This window comes from Chiloscyllium plagiosum, unplaced genomic scaffold, assembly GCF_037043375.1.
Source record: "Chiloscyllium plagiosum isolate Xiang-an unplaced genomic scaffold, Cpla_swu_hap1 HiC_scaffold_27, whole genome shotgun sequence".
Classification (NCBI taxonomy): Eukaryota; Metazoa; Chordata; class Chondrichthyes; order Orectolobiformes; family Hemiscylliidae; genus Chiloscyllium; species Chiloscyllium plagiosum.
Window position 1 is genome coordinate 86,086,195 of NW_028270165.1, and position 21,189 is coordinate 86,107,383.

Genomic DNA, 21,189 nt, shown 5'->3' on the forward strand with positions numbered 1-21,189 from the left:
CTCTGGGGATATCTGCTTGTTCCACCCTGACAGGCAGTGGGTTGCAGATTCCCGATCAGTCCCAATGTGATTGAAATATTTCAACCCCTCCACTGATTTGCATCTTTAAAAAAACCGTGGAACAATCTCCCTTTCTTTCTGACGGTAGTTCTCAACTGTAGTCGGCATGGTTCACACCTGCGTGGGGAACCCGCAATGGATTTCATGTCCATCGCATTCACCACTCTGCCCACCAATACAGAACCACACTGACAGCTTCATTTCCCAGGTCTCTCTGTCTGTGGAGCTGAGAAAGAGTAAATCATTGCAGAGTTTGTTTAAATCCAATCACTTCACAGTTTTCGAAAGGGTTAAATATCTGCAAATGGCGATTCTGGGTGCTTCATCCCGAAAGATGAAATGGACGTTCAGTTAAAAGCAAAACCAGAAATTGCAGGAGCAACTCAGCAGGTCAGGCAGCATCTGTAGAAAGAGAATCAGAGACATTTCAGAACTTTTTTTACCTCATCCAGGAACATCAAAACTACTGAGTTGCTCCAGCAGTTTCGCTTTCTGTCTCGGACTGTCAGCATCCGCATTCCTTTACGTTAGAAATTCAATCAATTCAGAAACCCCTTTGTGCTTCCTCAGTGGAAAAGATTTCCGTTTGGGAAACATTTTCCTGACACCATTAAAAACGCGCAACTTTGCAGCCAAGAAAGCAGTAGAAGCGTGAATAGCAAACGCCCCGTCTCCGGGTGGTCTCGAACCACCAACCTTCCGGTTAACAGCCGAACGCGCTGACCAATTGCGCCACAGAGACAGGTCCGCCCAGCGCCCGCACAGTCTCGTTGAGGAAGCTACTATTCAATTAACAATTTAACCTTCCCGCCCAGAATTACCATTGTCTTCTATCAGTTCAAACACGGCGAATACTGCAGAAAGCCAACGGGTCGAGCTGCATCCGTGGAAAGGTATACAGAGCCGACGTTTTGAGTGTGCTACCGTTTTTGTTCAGAACTCAGTGTTTTGCCTCTTCCCGAAGTTGGTCCAGGTCTGTATCTCAATTGGCAAACACATGGCAAGTGCAGTGCCGCAATGTGTTGTTATAGCCTTGGCTGTTTAAAAAAAAGCAGTGCATTGTTTAAATGGTGATATATTGGAATGTGGAGAAAGTGAGGACTAGAGGTGAAAGTCGAAAAATGTGGCACTGGAAAAGCAGAACAGGTCAGGTAGCATCTGAGGAGCAGGACAGTGAACGTTTCGGGCACAAGCCCTTCATCAGGAATGATGTGTGGATGTATAAAGGGGTGTCAGAGTCCCTCCATTCCAGTCAATGCCAGTTGTCGGGCAGATGCAGCAGGCAATGAGCGAGGCAAGTGGTATATTACGAAGAGGAATTCAGTTCAGAAGTGGGGTCATTGAACATATTCAAGGGTAAATTCATCTGAGTTTTGAACAACAAAGAAGTGGATTGTTATGGGGGGAGGTAAGAAAATGGTTTTAAGACCAGTACAGGTCAGTCACAGAGTATGACAGCACTGAACAGACCCTTCATCCAACTCGTCCATGCTGAGTATGTTCTCAAACTAAACTCGTCCCACCTACCAGTGTTTGCCCATAAACCTTCGAACCTTTCATATTCATGTACTTATCCAAACGTTGTAACTCTGCGTGTATAAAATCATGAGGGGTATGGATAGGATAAATAGACAAAGTCTTTTTCCCTGGGGTGGGGGAGTCCAGTACGAGAGGGCATGGGTTTAGCATTAGAGGGGAAAGATACAAAAGAGATCTAAGGGGCAACGTTTTCACGCAGAGGATTGTACGTTTATTGAATGAACTGCCAGAGGAAGTGGTGAAGTCTAGTACGATTGCAACATTTAAAAGGCATTTGGTTAGGTGTATGAATAGGAAGGGTTTGGAGGGATATGGGGCCGTGCGCTGTCAGGTGGGACTAGATTGTTTTGGGATAGTTGGTCGGCATGGACAAGTTGGACCAAACAGTCTGTTTCTGTGCTGTACATCTCTATGACTCTATGACTTCTTCTGGACATTCATTCTGCACTCAGGCCACTCTCTTAAAAAACGATCCTTGTCCTGTCTTTATAAAATCTTTCTCTACTCACCTCAAAATATTTGCTCCCTGATCCTGAAAACCCCAGCTGAGGGAAAGGACACCTGCTGTTCACCTCATCCGTATCCCTCATGATTTTATAATCCTCTATATGCAGTGTGTAGTGGCTCATTGAAATAATGTCCTGATGCAGCTTCGTTTGTGGGTGTTGGGATGATTGCTTCTGTGGTTAAGCACTTGGTTTGCGTGTGTTGTTTTTCTGTAGACGCTAGTTTGAAGTTCACTGTTGAGTGTTCGCTCTCTTGTGACATCTAACAATGGCACTTTGTTGTTGTTCTCCTCCTCTTCAAACCAGGAGCCCCCCTCAGGCCATAGTCTCACTACTTGGAATACCAATATACAGACTAGTCAAAGGCCTCCACTGAAGACTAGAACACCAAGTCGAAGATTCACGCCACTCCATTTATTCCATCCAAGAATTCCTGAACACCAAAGACACTAAGTTAGAAGAGGATGGAATAATGATGTCCTTTGACATAACAGCCCTGTTCACATCCATTAACATCAACGTGGCCAAAGAAAACTGGAGACACTACTCGAAGAACCAAAGACACAAATACAGCACCAACTTCATCAGCAAAGATAGCACTATCCAGCTCGTGGAACTGTGCCTTAACCACCCACTTCATATTCAGTAACAAGCCTCAAACAAATCAACGAAACACCCATGAAACCACAAGTATCAGGATTCCTAGCAGAAGCAATAATGCAGTCTCAAACCAACAGCCCTTCCAACGATCCAAACCAAACTTTGTGTCCGCCACAGTGATGACACTTTTGTCATCAAAAAATGAAGTAAATTAGAGGAAACCTACAACACCATCAACAATATCCTTACTGGCATAAAATTCACAAAAGAGGAGAACAACAACAAAGTGCCATTCCTAGATGTCACAGTAGAGCGAGCAGTCAATGGTAAATTCAAAACAGCGTCGACAGGAAAACAACACACACGAATCAAGTACTTAGCTACAGAAGCAATGATCCCTACACATAAAACCAAGCTGAATCAGGACACTATTTCAACGAGGCACGACACACTGCAGTAGCCAGTAACGACGAAGGCCAACAAGGAACTGTACAGCGCATTTAAGGAGAATGGGTAGGCAAACGATTCACAGAGAAACACTTCCCTGACCGGGAATCGAACCCGGGCCGCAGCGGCGAAAGCTCCGAATCCTAACCACTAGACCACCAGGGAGACAGCAGTGCCATCTCACAGCTCTAATGTAAATTGCTTCCCTGCCCGGAAATCGAACCTGGGCCACGATCGTGAGAAGGCTTCCACCAATGTCATTGCTTGTATCCATTGCTCCCGATGCGGTCTCCTCTACATTGGGGAGACTGGAGACTCCTCGCAGTGTCAAGTCACAGCGCTTGAGGGAACATCTCCACGACACCCGCAGCAATCAACCCCATCACCCTCTGGCCCAACATTTCAACCCCCCTCCCACTCTGCCGAGAACATGCAGGTCCTGGGCCTCCTCCATCGCCGCTCACTCCCCACCCGATGCCTGAAGGAAGCACGCCCACCTTTCGCCTCGGATAAATTCAACCCCAGGACATCAATGTGGACTTCACCAGTTTCCTCATTTCCCCTCCCCCCACCTTACCTCAGTTCCAACCTTCCAGCTCAGCGCTGTCCTCATGACCTGTCCTACCTGCCAATCTCCCTTCTCAACTGTTCGCTCCACCCTCCTCTCTGACCTGTCACCTCCATCCCCACCCCCATTCACCTATTGTACTCTTTGCTACCTTCGGCCCAGCACCCCCCAATTTATCTCGCCATCCCTGGAAGGGTCCTGCCTCTATTCCTGATGAAGGGCTTAAGCCCGAAATGTCGATTTTCCTGCTCCTCGGAAGCTGTCTGACCTGCTGTGCCTTTCCAGTACCACTCTGCTCTAAACTCTGGTTTCCAGCATCTGCAGTCCCCACTTTTGCCTACCCAATAAACCCAGTGTGACGATTTCACATCAACAAACTGACACTAGCAGACACAACGTCTGCAGAAACCCTAGCCACATTACTTTACATTAAAGACATCTGTGAAATGATTTCCAGATAACTCAACCCTCTCAGCATTAAACAACGGCTAGTGAACCTTAAATACCCTATACAAACAACCCGCAAACGAATGTTATTTACAAAATACCATACAAGGAAATACATGAACTCTGCCGCACAGTTCTCTGTGGCAAGAAATGCTGGGATGAGATAAGGAAGATTTTTTCAGCCAAAACGAATCGGCACTAACTGGACAGCCATTTAAAATCAACGCTGTCAGGCCAGGATGGAAGACCGGAAGGGATAATCAGTTTTCTTATTTCCTGAAGATTTACAAAGCTGAGACTGGGTTTTGGCGTTTCTTCCCTTTCCACTCCCAGGAGCCGCAGTGGTTGGGGCGGTGAGTTGGGGAAAGTGAAATGTGCCCGTGAGCAGCGTGTGGGGCTCTTTCAGTTTCCCCTCCTCTGACAGCGCTGTGACGTGACTCTGATGTTCTCAGGGACACTTACTGACGCGAGACAGTGAAAAGAGTCTCGTTCCTGCAGATCAGGAATTCAAACCGTATGCCGGCTTCAGGACAATGAGAAAGATTAATTGGGGTGTGTGAAGAAGCTGTGAGCTGCATTTCAAACATGTAGGTGGAGTCACATGCGTCATCCATTGCGCCCCTGGCACTGTGCGGACCTGACGCCGCCATGCTGCAGAGTTCTGACGTTATACGGACATGCACAGCAATGGGAACATTCACAAGGTGAACAGCCAAAGATAATCACCATCACTGCTTCCCTTCCATCGACCCAACTTTGTGAAGCAGTATCTTTCACTGGCAAATAAAACACCTTTGTCCTCAGGTGCCTGCCTCATTTCGACCACGACTTCACGCCCCTCACTGTTCTAGTCTCATTTCCAAACACTTGGCTCATATCCTCAAAAGCAGCTCTGGGGATATCTGCTTGTTCCACCCTGACAGGCAGTGGGTTGCAGATTCCCGATCAGTCCCAACGTGATTGAAATATTTAAACCCCTCCACTGATTTGCATCTTTAAAAATCCGTGAAACAATCTCCCTTTCTTTCTGACGACAGTTCTCAACTGTAGTCGGCAGGGTTCACACCTGCGTGGGGAACCCGCAATGGATTTCATGTCCATCGCATTCACCACTCTGCCCACCAATACAGAACCATACTGACAGCTTCATTTCGCAGGTCTCTCTGCCCGTGGAGCTGAGAAAGAGTAAATCATTGCAGAGTTTGTTTGAATCCAATCACTTCACAGTTTTCGAAAGGGTTAAATATCTGCAAATGGCGATTCTGGGTGCTTCATCCCGAAAGATGAAATGGACGTTCAGTTAAAAGCAAAACCAGAAATTGCAGGAGCAACTCAGCAGGTCAGGCAGCATCTGTAGAAAGAGAATCAGAGACATTTCAGAACTTTTTTTACCTCATCCAGGAACATCCAAAACTACTGAGTTGCTCCAGCAGTTTCGCTTTCTGTCTCGGACTGTCAGCATCCGCATTCCTTTACGTTAGAAATTCAATCAATTCAGAAACCCCTTTGTGCTTCCTCAGTGGAAAAGATTTCCGTTTGGGAAACATTTTCCTGACACCATTAAAAACGCGCATCTTTGCAGCCAAGAAAGCAGTAGGAGCGTGACCAGCAAACGCCCCGTCTCTGGGTGGTCTCGAACCACCAACCTTCCGGTTAACAGCCGAACGCGCTGACCAATTGCGCCACAGAGACAGGTCCGCCCAGCGCCCGCACAGTCTCGTTGAGGAAGCTACTATTCAATTAATAATTTAACCTTCCCACCCAGAATTACCATTGTCTTCTATCAGTTCAAACACGGCGAATACTGCAGAAAGCCAACGGGTCGAGCTGCATCCGTGGAAAGGTATACAGAGCCGACGTTTTGAGTGTGCTACCGTTTTTGTTCAGAACTCAGTGTTTTGCCTCTTCCCGAAGTTGGTCCAGGTCTGTATCTCAATTGGCAAACACATGGCAAGTGCAGTGCCGCAATGTGCAGTTATAGCCTTGGCTGTTTAAAAAAAAAAGCAGTGCATTGTTTAAATGGTGATATATTGGAATGTGGAGAAAGTGAGGACTAGAGGTGAAAGTCGAAAAATCTGGCACTGGAAAAGCAGAACAGGTCAGGCAGCATCTGAGGAGCAGGACAGTGAACGTTTCGGGCACAAGCCCTTCATCAGGAATGATGTGTGGATGTATAAAGGGGTGTCAGAGTCCCTCCATTCCAGTCAATGCCAGTTGTCGGGCAGATGCAGCAGGCAATGAGTGAGGCAAATGGTATATTACGAAGCGGAATTCAGTTCAGAAGTGGGGTCATTGAACATATTCAAGGCTAAATTCATCTGAGTTTTGAACAACAAAGAAGTGGATTGTTATGGGGGGAGGTAAGAAAATGGTTTTAAGACCAGTACAGGTCAGTCACAGAGTATGACAGCACTGAACAGACCCTTCATCCAACTCGTCCATGCTGAGTATGTTCTCAAACTAAACTCGTCCCACCTACCAGTGTTTGCCCATAAACCTTCGAACCTTTCATATTCATGTACTTATCCAAACGTTGTAACTCTGCGTGTATAAAATCATGAGGGGTATGGATAGGATAAATAGACAAACTCTTTTCCCAGGGGTGGGGGAGTCCAGTACGAGAGGGCATGGGTTTAGCATTAGAGGGGAAAGATACAAAAGAGATCTAAGGGGCAACGTTTTCACGCAGAGGATTGTACGTTTATTGAATGAACTGCCAGAGGAAGTGGTGAAGTCTAGTACGATTGCAACATTTAAAAGGCATTTGGTTAGGTGTATGAATAGGAAGGGTTTGGAGGGATATGGGGCCGTGCGCTGTCAGGTGGGACTAGATTGTTTTGGGATAGTTGGTCGGCATGGACAAGTTGGACCAAACAGTCTGTTTCTGTGCTGTACATCTCTATGACTCTATGACTTCTTCTGGACATTCATTCTGCACTCAGGCCACTCTCTTAAAAAACGATCCTTGTCCTGTCTTTATAAAATCTTTCTCTACTCACCTCAAAATATTTGCTCCCTGATCCTGAAAACCCCAGCTGAGGGAAAGGACACCTGCTGTTCACCTCATCCGTATCCCTCATGATTTTATAATCCTCTATATGCAGTGTGTAGTGGCTCATTGAAATAATGTCCTGATGCAGCTTCGTTTGTGGGTGTTGGGATGATTGCTTCTGTGGTTAAGCACTTGGTTTGCGTGTGTTGTTTTTCTGTAGACGCTAGTTTGAAGTTCACTGTTGAGTGTTCGCTCTCTTGTGACATCTAACAATGGCACTTTGTTGTTGTTCTCCTCCTCTTCAAACCAGGAGCCCCCCTCAGGCCATAGTCTCACTACTTGGAACACCAATATACAGACTAGTCAAAGGCCTCCACTGAAGACTAGAACACCAAGTCGAAGATTCACGCCACTCCATTTATTCCATCCAAGAATTCCTGAACACCAAAGACACTAAGTTAGAAGAGGATGGAATAATGATGTCCTTTGACATAACAGCCCTGTTCACATCCATTAACATCAACGTGGCCAAAGAAAACTGGAGACACTACTCGAAGAACCAAAGACACAAATACAGCACCAACTTCATCAGCAAAGATAGCACTATCCAGCTCGTGGAACTGTGCCTTAACCACCCACTTCATATTCAGTAACAAGCCTCAAACAAATCAACGAAACACCCATGAAACCACATGTATCAGGATTCCTAGCAGAAGCAATAATGCAGTCTCAAACCAACAGCCCTTCCAACGATCCAAACCAAACTTTGTGTCCGCCACAGTGATGACACTTTTGTCATCAAAAAATGAAGTAAATTAGAGGAAACCTACAACACCATCAACAATATCCTTACTGGCATAAAATTCACAAAAGAGGAGAACAACAACAAAGTGCCATTCCTAGATGTCACAGTAGAGCGAGCAGTCAATGGTAAATTCAAAACAGCGTCGACAGGAAAACAACACACACGAATCAAGTACTTAGCTACAGAAGCAATGATCCCTACACATACAAACAAGCTGAATCAGGACACTATTTCAACGAGGCACGACACACTGCAGTCGCCAGTAACGACGAAGGCCAATAAGGAACTGTACAGCACATTTAAGGAGAATGGGTAGGCAAACGATTCACAGAGAAACACTTCCCTGACCTGGAATCGAACCCGGGCCGCAGCGGTGAAAGCGCCGAATCGTAACCACTAGACCACCAGGGAGACAGCAACGCCAGCTCACAGCTCTAATGTAAATTGCTTCCCTGCACGGAAATCGAACCTGGGCCACGATCGTGAGAAGGCTTCCACCAATGTCATTGCTTGTATCCATTGCTCCCGATGCGGTCTCCTCTACATTGGGGAGACTGGAGACTCCTCGCAGTGTCAAGTCACAGCGCTTGAGGGAACATCTCCACGACACCCGCAGCAATCAACCCCATCACCCTCTGGCCCAACATTTCAACCCCCCTCCCACTCTGCCGAGAACATGCAGGTCCTGGGCCTCCTCCATCGCCGCTCACTCCCCACCCGATGCCTGAAGGAAGCACGCCCACCTTTCGCCTCGGATAAATTCAACCCCAGGACATCAATGTGGACTTCACCAGTTTCCTCATTTCCCCTCCCCCCACCTTACCTCAGTTCCAACCTTCCAGCTCAGCGCTGTCCTCATGACCTGTCCTACCTGCCAATCTCCCTTCTCAACTGTTCGCTCCACCCTCCTCTCTGACCTGTCACCTCCATCCCCACCATCATTCACCTATTGTACTCTTTGCTACCTTCGGCCCAGCACCCCCCAATTTATCTCGCCATCCCTGGAAGCGTCCTGCCTCTATTCCTGATGAAGGGCTTAAGCCCGAAATGTCGATTTTCCTGCGTCTCGGAAGCTGTCTGACCTGCTGTGCCTTTCCAGTACCACTCTGATCTAAACTCTGGTTTCCAGCATCTGCAGTCCCCACTTTTGCCTACCCAATAAACCCAGTGTGACGATTTCACATCAACAGACTGACACTAGCAGACACAACGTCTGCAGAAACCCTAGCCACATTACTTTACATTAAAGACATCTGTGAAATGATTTCCAGACAACTCAACCCTCTCAGCATTAAACAACGGCTAGTGAACCTTAAATACCCTATACAAACAACCCGCGAACGAATGTTATTTACAAAATACCATACAAGGAAATATATACATGAACTCTGCCGCACAGTTCTCTGTGGCAAGAAATGCTGGGATGAGATAAGGAAGATTTTTTTCAGCCAAAACGAATCGGCACTAACTGGACAGCCATTTAAAATCAACGCTGTCAGGCCAGGATGGAAGACCGGAAGGGATAATCAGTTTTCTTATTTCCTGAAGATTTACAAAGCTGAGACTGGGTTTTGGTGTTTGTTCCCTTTCCACTCCCAGAAGCCGCAGTGGTTGGGGCGGTGAGTTGGGGAAAGTGAAATGTGCCCGTGAGCAGCGTGTGGGGCTCTTTCAGCTTCCCCTCCTCTGACAGCGCTGTGACGTGACTCTGATGTTCTCAGGGACACTTACTGACGCGAGACAGTGAAAAGAGTCTCGTTCCTGCAGATCAGGAATTCAAACCGTATGCCGGCTTCAGGACAATGAGAAAGATTAATTGGGGTGTGTGAAGAAGCTGTGAGCTGCATTTCAAACATGTAGGTGGAGTCACATGCGTCATCCATTGCGCCCCTGGCACTGTGCGGACCTGACGCCGCGATGCTGCAGAGTTCTGACGTTTACACGGACATGCGCAGCAATGTGAACATTCACAAGGTGAACAGCCAAAGATAATCACCGTCACTGCTTCCCTTCCATTGTACCAAATTTGTGAAGCAGTATCTTTCACTGGCAAATAAAACACCTTTGTCCTCAGGTTCCTGCCTCATTTCGACCACGACTTCACGCCCCTCACTGTTCTCGTCTCATTTCCAAACACTTGGCTCATATCCTCAAAAGCAGCTCTGCGGGTATCTGCTTGTTCCACCCTGACAGGCAGTGGGCTGCAGATTCCCGACCACTCCCAATGTGATTGAAATATTTCAACCCCTCCACTGATTTGCATCTTAAAAAAAAACGTGGAGCAATCTCCCTTTCTTTTTGACGACAGTTCTCAACTGTAGTCGGCAGGGTTCACACCTGCGTGGGGAACCCGCAATGGATTTCATGTCTATCGCATTCATCTCTCGGCCCATCAATACAGAACCACACTGACAGCTTCATTTCCCAGGTCTCTCTGCCTGTGGAGCTGAGAAAGAGTGAATCATTGCAGAGTTTGTTTGAATCCAATCACTGCACAGGTTTCGAAAGGGTTAAATATCTGCAAATGGCGGGTCTGGGTGTTTCATCCCGAAAGATGAAATGGACGTTCAGTTAAAAACAAAACCAGAAATTGCAGGAGCAACTCAGCAGGTCAGGCAGCATCTGTAGAAAGAGAATCAGAGACAACATTTCAGAACTTTTTTTTCCTCATCCAGGAACATCCAAAACTACTGAGTTGCTCCAGCAGTTTCGCTTTCTGTCTCGGACTGTCAGCATCCGCATTCCTTTACGTTAGAAATTCAATCAATTCAGAAACCCCTTTGTGCTTCCTCAGTGGAAAAGATTTCCGTTTGGGAAACATTTTCCTGACACCATTAAAAACGCGCATCTTTGCAGCCAAGAAAGCGGTTGGAGCGTGAACAACAAACGCGCCGCCTCGGGCTGGTCTCGAACCAACAACCTCCGGGTTAACAGCCGAACGCGCTGACCAGTTGCGCCACAGAGACAAGCCCTGGGCTTCTTGCACAGTCTCCTTGAGGAAGTTACTATTCAATTCATAATTCAACCTGCCCCGCACAGAAGTTCCATTGTCAAAGCACTGATAACATGGTAGTCTGGTGTCAGCTCGATTTCAGGTCCTGATTTCTCTGTCCTCTGGTCCCCCTGTTCCCACAGAGGAAAATGTTGTCTGTTCTCAGCTCTACTCGATTTCTGCTGAATCTTTGACCCCCTTTTACACCTTCTGGAGCAATAAAATATTCTGAACCTCCAGGAAATGACACCTTATGTTGTCCCCCTCCTGATTTTAAAAATCTCTATAAAGTTATCTGTCAACTTGCTAGGCTTCGTTGGAAAAATGTCCCAGCTTCTTCTTAACTCAAACCCTCCATTCCCAGCAGCACGCTGGTAAAGTAGGGAATAGGGATTTGTATCAAATCACATAAATGTACTGTCTGAAAAAATCTGGCTGTGTTCTTGCCTGAGATATTGAGAGTCCCTGTTGTAAGTAATTACGAATGCAATTATTTTGGTCACAGAATTGAACAATCATTTTGCAACAAAGGGATCTACTCTGATAAGGAGGTAGTGGTCATTTCTAGGGTAACTGAACAGTTTGTAGATCAGGGAGATGAAGTTCCAGACACTTGGGAAAGGCAAGAAATGACTGTGATAAATAAGACAAAGAACTGTGGATGCTGGAAAACTGAAACAAAAACTGACAACACTGGAAAAACTCAGCAGGACTGGAAGCATATGTGGAGAAAAAGCAGAGTTAAGGTTTCCAATCCAACAACTCCTCTTCAGAATTCTGAAATAATTTGTGAGAACCTCTTAAGACTACTGCTCCGCTTTAAGACCATAATACACAGGAGCAGGATGAGGAATTCTCATTATGTTCACGTGAAGCACTTTGAGATAGTTTACTGTACCACAGGTATTATTTGAATGCAGCTTGTATCCCTATCTTAATATCTGAAAATAGAGGGTCATATTTTAAAAGTAGAAGACAAAAATGAGGATGATTTTTTTTCTTTCTGATGGTTATGTGTCTTCCTCAAAAGGCAGTGAATTCAAAGTCTTTAAGGCAGAGGTAGACAGGTTCTTGCTAACCAAGTGGGTGACAGATTGTCGGGGATGTGGAGGAATGTAGAGCTGAGGTTGTATTCAGATCAGCCATGATCTTATTGAATGTTGCAGCAGGCTCGTAGGGCCGAGTGGCCGACTCCCGCCCTTTGTATCAAGCAGTCTGTGTCTCCCCTCTTATAGCTATGAACTGGATAATTCCTTTCCAATATTGCGCCTTGCAGACAGTTAAGTGAACACCAGGTGGCCTCCTATTGGGAGCAGGCATATTGTAGCAATTGCAATATTTCTTGTGTTAATTTTGTTGCTTCTTACTCAGTATTGCTGAGAATCATCTAAATAAAAACCAAAACACTTCTATAATTATCGCACCAATGGAAGTGTTGGTTTGGATGCAACATTGTTGAATAAGCCATTCCCAGCTTTTCCAGAATTCTGTGTTGAAAGCCCTCGAGTCTGGTTTCTACCCCTGAAACAGTTCTGAGCAAGGTCATATTTGACATCCTTTGTAACGGTGACAGGGATGAACATTCCCTCGTCGACCTGCGGACAGCCTTGATCAGAGTTAATGACAGTACTGACCCTCTCTAATATCGCTGTATCCTCTGGGAGGGTCTGCTTTCAGTGTCTTCCGTTCTTATTTATTTAACCGTAGCTGCTGGTGTTGGCATCTATACTGATGATATCCAACTGTGCCTGAACACCACTTCTCTCCCGACTCCTCTGTCATTCATAATTTACCAATAATTTCATCTGAATGCCTGCCCAATTTCCAGCATTGGATAACCATAAACATTCCCTTAGTTAAATATTGTGAAGTGTGAAGCCATTGTTTTCGTCCCCAAGTTCGACCTGAGCACCCCCCGCCCCTCCCCCAACCCCAGTAACTCTGTTGACATCCTTCTTGACACATTTAAACTAGGATCGATAGATTCGTGATCAGTCGGGGGATGAACAGTTACAGGAAAAGGGCAGGAAAGTGGATGTGGGGAATGCCAGATCAGCCACGATCCTACTGAATGGAGGAGCAGGCTCAAGAGGCTGAATGGCGTATTGCTGTTCCTATTTCTTGTGGATCCCGAGCCCTTACCTCTGATAAAGGGCCCTGGCTTCAGTATGTGCCATTACTGAGAGTGTTGATGTTCCCTTGTGTAATATCAACAACTTAGCAGCTGCTGAAACCTCTTGCTCCTTTGTTACCTCTGAACACAATATGCCAATGTGTTCAGGGGAGGCGATGGCCACTTTATTGTCACCAGACCATTCACCCAGGTAATGTTCACGGGACTTGGGTTCAAAACCTGCCACGGCAGATGGTGGAATTGAATTCAATATAAATCTGGAATTAAGAGTCAAATGATGAAATCGTTGTGGTTTGTTGTAAAAACTTATCTGGTTTCCTGCTGTCCAAACCTGGTCTGATCTACATGTGATTCAGATCCAATGTCAGCTGGTTGAATCTTCACTGCACTTTCAATCAAAACCTCCAGGCGGAGGTTCACTATAACCTCCCTACTTTTATATTCCATTTAAAGGCCAATCTCCCTTTTGCCTTCCCGATTACTCACTGAACTTGGATGAAGAGTTCATGTCATCCTTACCACCTGCATTCTAATCAACTGTCTCTACTGCAGTCTTGGCAATAGTACATTCACTTTACTTATCCAAGTAATTCATATACATGTAGTAAATAATTTTGTGCCCCAGCACTGATCCCTGTGGAACGTTGCTAGTTGTAAGTTGCGATCCTGAGCATGCCCCTTATCCCTCCTGTATCATTGGTTAGCCAATCATCTATCCATACGATTAGACTGTTTCCAATATCATGTGCATATCATTGGCTCTGCCAGCAAGTCTTCCCAAACCGTCCTTGAAAGAGTGGTGGTGAGCTGCCTCTTAAATTGCTTCACAAATATGATGTGGTCTATAATAAAGGTTCAGGAGCGAGTTCCAGGATTTTGATCAATAACATCGAAGCAATGCGTATATGTCACAGTTGGAATGTTGTGTTCACACTTATCTCCTCTTGCTGGTTGAAGTGATGGAGTGGAAGTTGCTCTTGAACAGCCGCCACTCATATAATCAAGCCAGACAGATCGATTGTGGCCAGAGACACTGCCATTTTGACTTCTGATCAATCTACATTCTTTCCATCCAAGTTTTAGTCACATCAAACTGCCTCGCAATGCTGTATGGCCACAGTAAACTATAATAACGTGAAGATCGCTGGGATGATTTTCTACATCCGACTGCAATATAATCACAAATCATTGTTTCCAGTTTTGGTGGAACAAACGACATCGTATTGGTGGATAATTACAGTTAGTGCAGACACAGCTATCCATCGATATATATTAATTCTGATCACTTCAATGGCCAAATTTCAATTCAGAAACCAAGTGCACTCGGCTGCTTGTAACATAGACAACATGACAAAGTGGCTCATAGGAGGAGAAATGGGGCATTGAGGAGGAGTGAAATGTTTGCTTTTGGTCACCTCCACAATTGTTAGAAAAACAGGTTGAAACGATTCTTAAAAGGTGGCTGAAGTAATAATGTGGCATAACACTTCAGACAGCGCAAAGTGGAAGATCACTTTCTAGTGGAAGAAAAAGATATCTCTTATTTCTGAAAGAACTGGGAAACAGAAGAGGGAATGAAATCTGACTTGGGAGCTATTTCCTATTTGTTGAGAATGTTGTTTCATAACAGTCTTGGTTTAGAGCATAAGCTCTTCATCAGGAATAAAGGGTGGCCCAAGGGGGCTGAGAGGTAAATGGGAAGGAAGTGGGGCTGGATGAATGGCAGCTGGGAATGCAATAGGTAGATGGAGGTAGGGATTGATGGTAATAGGTCAGAGATGAGGGTGGAGCAAATAGGTGAGAAGCAAGGTGGACAGGTATGACAGGTCAAGAGGTTGGTGTCGAATTGGAAGGTTGGATCTGGGACAAGGTGGGGGAGAGGAAATGAGGAAACTGATGAAATCTACATTGATACCATGTGGTTGGAGGGTCCCAAGTCAGAAGGTGAGGTGTTTTTCTTACAAGCGTCGGGTAGCAAGAGCTTGGCAGTGGAGGCAGCCCAGGACTTGCATGTCCTTGGCGGAATGGGAGAGCGAGTTAAAGCGTTCAGCCACAGGGCGTCGGTCGTTTAGTTTTAGTGTCCCAGAGCTGTTCCCTGAAACGTTCCGCGAGTTGGCGTCCAGTTTCCCCAATGTGGATGAGACCATATTGCAAGCAATGGACATAATCTTATAAATAGATTGCATAAATCTTAGCCTGCCAGAGTTCTTTTCTTTAATTAACTTAATGAAAATTTTAACTAAATTGGGTGACTGCATGAAACGGTTTGTTGGTCAGATTTGAATCATCACTCCCAAATAAGACAATGCCATGAATATCAGTGAACTGCTCTTTTTGTTAAAAACCACAAGTTCTTGATGTATTTTCACAACTTACTGGTATTCACATCTGCACATTCAATGTCAAACTCTGACATCAGAAATGAAATTACACCATTAATTTTGACTTTCAATATTCGAAGAAGCAAATTAATAGCACACAGTCAATACCCAGTCTGATTAATATGAAATTAAATTTTACCAAAAAAACATAAAACCAAGCTGGGAGATAAGAAATGGGGGAAGGGCATAAAGCAAGAAATGCAGCATCATAGAGGGTGGTCCTCCAGGGAGTGTATTTTACCAACTACTGCTGCTAAATATAAACACTCTGATATGATCCTCCGGTTTTAATGTAAACCATAGCCCCATACAGGAGGTACCATTTAAATGAGTTAAAAATACAAGCCTTGAGCAAATCCAGCCTCCAGCCTTACCCCCCGCTTCTTGGAGCTTGGACCTTCCTCAAGCTCCGGCGGGTCGTTGAACTCCTGGGCTCCAGCTGCCACTCCTCCACTGAAGAAGCTTTGGGAAGCAGATGCAAAGGCAACATACAGAACAGAGCACCATTGTAAATGAAAGCAGCTTACGGAGATATTGGGCAATAGCATCACATGGTTTTTACCCATCGACCTCTGGGTTATGTGCCCAGCACACTCACGCAGCACTACTCTGATTCTGGGCTCCCAGAAGCTGGATTGTGGATCAGTTTAAAGTAGGTCCTATATCTCTGATTACATTGGTACACAAGGCAGTGAAGAAAGGTTTCAGCACACTGGCCTTCATCAGTTAGGGAATTGAGTATAGATGTTGGCAAGTTATGTTGTAGTTATACAGGACGTTGATAAGGTTGCACCTGGAATATTGTGATCAGTTTGGTCCCCTTGGTGTTCTGACTTCTGACTTCTTCAACTCTGGGTTTGTGTTGAACTTGATGGGATACTTTGTCCAACTTAGCATGTTTAAACAGTATCGCTCAGATGATTCATTTGAAACTTTTCAGGAAGTGAGCTCAATAAGATTGAACTATTCAAAGTTACATGGACCCTATTTTAAAATTACATGAGGACCAGTAGTCAGAGACACGTACAGCATGGAAACAGACCCTTCAGTCCAACTTGTCCATGCTGACCTGATATCCTAAATTAATCTAGTCCCATTTGACAGCACCTGACCCATATATTCTGGCAGCTCATTTCATATATGTACCACCCCCTGCATGAAGACGTTGTCTCTTTAATATATTTCGCCTCTCACCCTAAACCTATGCCCTCTAGTTCTGGACTCCCCCACCCCTGAGAAAAGACCTTGTCTATTACCCTGTCCATGCCCCTCATGATTTTGTAACCTCTATTAGGTCACTCCTCTGCCTCCGATGCTCCAGGGAAAACAGCTCCAGCCTATTCAGCCTCTCCCTGGAGCTCAAACCCTACAACCCCCAGCATCATTCCCATAAATCGTTTCTCATGGAGAAGTTAACGTTTCAGTCCTGAAGAAGGGTTAATACCCAAAACGCTGACTACTCCACATTCTGAGGCTGTATTCTCCCAACCTCCTGCTTGCAACTTCGGGTTGCAATATGTAGTGGCTCAGTGGTTACCACTGCAGCCTGACAGCGCACGGGACCCAGGTTTGATTCCAGCCTTGGATAGCTGTCTGTGAGGAGTTTGCACAATCTCCCAGTGTCTGCATGTGTTTTCTCTGGGCGATCCTGTCTTCTTACATAAACCAAAGATGTGTAGGTCATGGTGATTGGTCATGCTTAATTGCCCATAGAGTTAGGTACATTAGTTAGAGGGAAATGGGTGTGGATGGGTTACTCTTCGGAGGGTTTGTGTGGACCTGTTGGGACAAATGGCCTATTTCCTGTAGCTAATCTCATCTGCACTAATTTTGTCTCTAACGAATGGCAGAGTAGACTCGACGGGCCCAATGGCCTAACTTCTGCTCCGATGGTCTTGCGGTCTGAGGTTTATTTGGATCATTTCATTGGCAATGTGCAGTCCCTGGCTCAATGAGCAGCAGTGCCCCCGCTGGTGCTTCCGCAAGTTGCAAGCAAACATGAACCTCTTCCCACACTCGGGCCAGCTGAAGGGCCTCCCACTGCTGAAGGACACACAGGTGTTTCAGCAGGGTGGAGGAATTTATGAAGGCCTTCCCGCACTCAGGTCAGCAGAATGGCCTCCCCCCAACCCCCCCCCCCCCCCCGCCCCCGTGTGGACCAGCTGGTGCTTCCGCAGTGTGGAGGAGCGGATAAAGCCCTTCCCACACTCGGGGCAGGAGAACGGCTTCTCCCCGGTGTGGACGGACTGGTGCCTCAGCAGGACTGAGGAATTGCTGAAGGACTTCCTGCACTTAGGGCAACTGAACGACCACTCCCCCATGTGGACTCACCAATGGGCCAGCAGGTCGGAGGAAAGAGCAAAGCCCTTCCTGCACTCAGGGCAGAAGAACGGCCTCTCCTCAGTGTGGACCCATTGGTGTCTCAGCAGGTGGGAAGAACTGCTGAAGGCCATCTCGCACTTGGGGCCGGAGAACAGCCTTCCCCAGTGTGGACCAACTGGTGCGGCAGCAGGCAGAGGAATCACTGAAGGCCTTCCCACACTCAGGGCAGCAGAAGGGCCTCTTCCCCTCTGTGGACCCACTGGTGCTTCAGAACCCTTTCAAATTTCACAGTATCCTTCTGATAGGAAACCAGAATTGCACACAATATTCCAAAACTGGTCTAACCAATGTCCTGTACAGCCACAACATAACTTCCCAACTCCAATACTCAGTCAGAGGATTGCGAAAGCTTTCAAAACCCGCCAAAAACAAACAGGAAAGAATGGACGGCCAAACGAATTTTTGAAAGTCAGCTTGGAAGCATCAATGAGAAATCGGTGGACTGGGTTTATTGGGTACCCGTTCTCCTTAAATACACTATATACGAATTCCTCTTCTGCTCTTCGTAGTTTCTCTGTGCTGCAGTGTGTAGTGGCTCGTTGAAATAATGTCCTGATGCAGCAACGTTTGTGGTTGTTGGGATGATTGTTTCTGTGGTTAAGTATTTGGTTTGTGTGTGTTGTTTTTCTGTAGACGCTAGTTTGAAGTTCCCCATTGACTGTTCGCTCTACTGTGACATCTAAGAATGGTACTATGTTGTTGTTCTCCTCTTCAAACCAGGAGCCCCCCTCAGGCCCAAAGCTTCACCATTTGGAACACCAATATGCAGACTAGTCAAAGGCCTCCACTGAAAACACCAAGTCGAAGATTCACGCCACTCCATTTACTCCATCCAAGAATTCCTGAACACCAAAGACACTAAGATAGAAGAGGATGGAATAATGCTGTTCTTTGACATAACAGCCCTGTTCACATCCATTAACATCAACTTGGCCAAAGAAAACTGGAGACACTACTCGAAGAACCAGAGACACAAACACAGCACCAACTTCATCAGCAAAGATAGCACTGTCAACCTCGTAGAACTGTGTCTTACCACCCACTTCGTATTCAGTAACAAGCCCTCCAAACAAATCAACGAAATACCCATGAAACCACCAGTATCAGGATTCCTCGCAGAAGCAATAATGCAGAGACTCGAACAAACAGCCCTTCCAACGATCCACCCAAACTTTGGGTCCACGACAGTGATGACACTTTTGTCATCAAAAAATGAAACAAATTAGAGGAAACCTACAACACCATCAACAATATCCTCGCTGACATAAAATTCACAAAAGAGGAGAACAACAACAAAGTGCCATTTCTAGATGTCACAGTAGAGCAAACAGTCAATGGTAAATTCAAAACAGCCTCTACAGGAAAACAACACACACGAACCAAGTACTTAACTACAGAAGCAATCATCCCTCCACACACAAACAAATCTGAATCAGGACACTATTTCAACGAGCCACGACACACTGCAGCACCCAGGAACGACTGTAAATAATTACACAGCGCATTTAAGAAGAATGGGTAGCCTGCACCCCTGAAAATGGTTTCCCTGAGCGGGAATCGAACCCGGGCCGCAGCGGTAAGAGCGCCAAATCCTAACCACTAGACCACCAGGGAGATGCGGAATCCGCTTGTCAGTTCTCCTAAAAATTACTTTCCTGCCCGGAAATCGAACCTGGGCCGCGGTCGTCAGCAAGCTTTCACCTGTGCATCCAACAATGTCATTTCTTGTATCCATTGCTCCCGATGCGGTCTCCTCTACATTGGGGAGGCTGGAGACTCCTCGCAGAGTCCAGTCACGGCACTTGAGGGGATATTTCCAGGACAACCGCAACAATCAACCCCATCGCCCTCTGGCCCAACATTTCAACACCCCCTCCCACTCTGCCGAGGACATGCAAGTCCTGGGCCTCCTCCATCGCCGCTCCCTCCACACCCGATGCCTGGAGGAAGAACGCCCCATCTTCCGCCTCGGATAAATTCAAACCCAGAACATTAATGTAGACTTCACCAATTTCCTCATTTCCCCTCCCCACACCTTACTTCAGTTCCAAACTTCCAGCACAGTGCTATCCTCATAACCTGTCCTACCTGCCAATCTCCCTTCCCACCTATCCGCTCCACCCTCCTCTCTGACTTTTCACCTCCATGCCCACCCCCATTCACCTATTGTACTCTTTGCTACCTTCGGCCCAGCACACCCCCACCCCCCAATTTATCTCTCCGCCCTGGAGGCGTCCTGCTTCCATTCCTGATGAAGGGCTTTTGACCGAAAAGTCGATTTTCCTGCTCCTCGGAAGCTGTCTGACCTGCTGTGCTTTTCCAGCACCACTCTGATCTAAACTCTGGTTTCCAGCATCTGCAATCCGCACTTTTGCCTACCCAATAAACCCAGTATGTCGATTTCACATCAACAAACTGACACAAGCAGACACAACGTGTGCAGAAACCCTAGCCACATTACTTTACATAAAAGAGATCTGGGAAATGATGTCCAGACAACTCAACGCTCTCAGCATCATGGTAGCCCACAAACCTACCAACACACTTAAACAGCGGCTAATGAACCTGAAATACCCGATACAAACAACCCGCAAACGAATGTTATTTACAAAATACCATACAAGGAAATATATACATGAACTCTGCCGCACAGTTCTCTGTGGCAAGAAATGCTGGGATGAGATAAGGAAGATGTTTTTCAGCCAAAACGAATCGGCACTGACTGGACAGCCATTTAAAATCAACGCTGTCAGGCCAGGATGGAAGATCCAACAGGATGAACAGATTTCTAATTTCCTGAAGATTTACAAAGCTGAGACTGGGTTTTGGTGTTTGTTCCCTTTCCACTCCCAGGAGCTGCAGTGGTTGGGGAGGTGAGTTGGAGAAAGTGAAATATGTCCATGAGCAGCGTGTGGGGCGATTTCAGCTTCCCCTCCTCTGACAGCGCTGTGACGTGACTCTGATGTTCTCAGGGACATTTACTGACGCGAGACAGTAAAAAGATTCCCATTCCCGCAAATCAGGAATTCAAACCGTATGCCGGCTTCAGGACAATGAGAAAGATTAATTGGAGTGTGTGAAGAAGCTGTGAGTTGCATTTCAAAGAGGTAGGTGGAGTCAGATGCGTCATCCATTGCGCCCCGGCACTGTGCGTACCTGACGCCACCATGCTGCAGAGTTCTGACGTTAACACGGACATGCGCAGCAATGGGAACATTCTCAAGAGGAACAGCCAAAGATAATCACCGTCACTGCTTCCCTACCATTGTCCCAACTTGGTGAAGCAGTATCTTTCACTGGCAAATAAAACACATTCGTCCTCAGGTGCCTGCTTCATTT

General features: G+C 46.3%; 1 protein-coding gene and 3 non-coding genes across 4 annotated transcripts in view; all 4 read right to left on the bottom strand.

Annotated features, from left to right (window-relative positions):
* LOC148144852 (uncharacterized) overlaps positions 1–21,189 on the bottom strand; it is a 152,977-nt gene that overhangs the window by 113,489 nt on the left and 18,299 nt on the right. The window lies entirely within an intron of this gene.
* On the bottom strand, positions 729–802 carry trnan-guu (transfer RNA asparagine (anticodon GUU)). Its single transcript has one exon. It is a non-coding gene; the product is annotated as a tRNA-Asn (tRNA).
* trnan-guu (transfer RNA asparagine (anticodon GUU)) lies at positions 5,786–5,859 on the bottom strand. The gene has a single exon. It is a non-coding gene; the product is annotated as a tRNA-Asn (tRNA).
* On the bottom strand, positions 19,393–19,464 carry trnak-cuu (transfer RNA lysine (anticodon CUU)). The gene has a single exon. It is a non-coding gene; the product is annotated as a tRNA-Lys (tRNA).